This window comes from Nanorana parkeri, unplaced genomic scaffold (genome assembly GCF_000935625.1).
Source record: "Nanorana parkeri isolate BGI_ZX_2015 unplaced genomic scaffold, ASM93562v1 scaffold203, whole genome shotgun sequence".
Classification (NCBI taxonomy): Eukaryota; Metazoa; Chordata; class Amphibia; order Anura; family Dicroglossidae; genus Nanorana; species Nanorana parkeri.
In genome coordinates this window covers 1,437,439-1,438,775 of record NW_017306471.1, presented here as the reverse complement: position 1 = coordinate 1,438,775, position 1,337 = coordinate 1,437,439, and positions in this window count along the sequence as shown.

The window sequence follows — 1,337 nt, the reverse complement described above, 5'->3', positions numbered from 1 at the left end:
AACCCTTATGAATTTTTTTTTTTGCTTTTGATTTCCCCTCACTTTATGTTCCTGTAGACACAACAGTTGTCACCGAAATAGGTACAGTATATCTGTTGGAAGGTATGCTCTCTTTTCCTTTTCTGGTGAGGACCTATTCCTCTCCTGTTGACACTAGTCCTCAGGATAAATAATAAGGACAATCTTCCCAATGCGGACACAGACAGCAATCTAAACCCAACCCTTCGCCACTCTATCAAAAACTAGAAAAAACATGCTGCACAAAGGAGCAGTGTACAGTTCTAAATAAACAAAAACATGGCTCATAATACAAACTACAGCCAGATACAGGAAGCAGAGGCAATGAAAGAAAAATCTGTGAAAATATTTTTTTGATATGTATATTACACAAACATTATGCAATCAGGATTTAGGGGTTTACATTAAATAAACCTTTACATTTCTAAGTGGGATTGAGGAAGGATGTTCTATAAGATATAAGAGATGCCCTTTGTTATGCCCTCTGGCAGGGTGTTGGGCCAGTGGGCAGCTAGAGATTGCTGGAGCTATTGCAAAGTTTATATATGCAGCATTATCACTCACCAAACCCCTGCTCTTGCGGCAAGTCCCTAAAGACTTCTTAATTTACAATCAGGTCTTTTAGGATGTCTAAAAATAAAATTTCTGGAAGAGAATACTATAAATAATACACAGGTAGTTTCTGAGCTATCATTAAACCTCAAAACAATCTTTCTTGGTATCACGTTCACTTTACAAAGTCAAAATTCCATTTTATATCACTCTGGGGCTTTAGGTCATGCAGTACAGATGAATCATTGTTATTTAGTGGCCACTGTGAGTGTGGAAGGGATTTATTTCCCCCGAAACAGGAAATAATAAATACATTTTATTCCCCAGGCATGTGAGGGGTTAAGTGAAGCTGGACATAGGATGAGTATCCAGTTTCCATTCTGGCAGGGAAGTCCTGGAAATATTTGTGGAGGTTGAAATCACTGTAAGACGTTATTTTTATTTTTCTAGAAACAATCTGGCCTGTGCATTAGACAGGATTTCAAAATATTGACCTGTTTAAAATATCATGAGAGAAGAAATTGTTTGTGTTGTTAATATCAACCAATCAGTCTAGGGAAAAAATGTAAACTCTGATGAAATGAAGCCTCCCCATTAAAGCCAAACTCTGGGTTCCAGCCACCCAAGCCTCCCACACAGTAGCCCCAACCCCACCCCCTGGAGGTTCCCCCAGCAGTATTTTTTTGTCTTCAAGCCAGTCACCTAATGCTCTGGTCCTGCTCATCTTCACCAGCCTTGGGCAAGTACTGGGGGCTGTAATAACACTC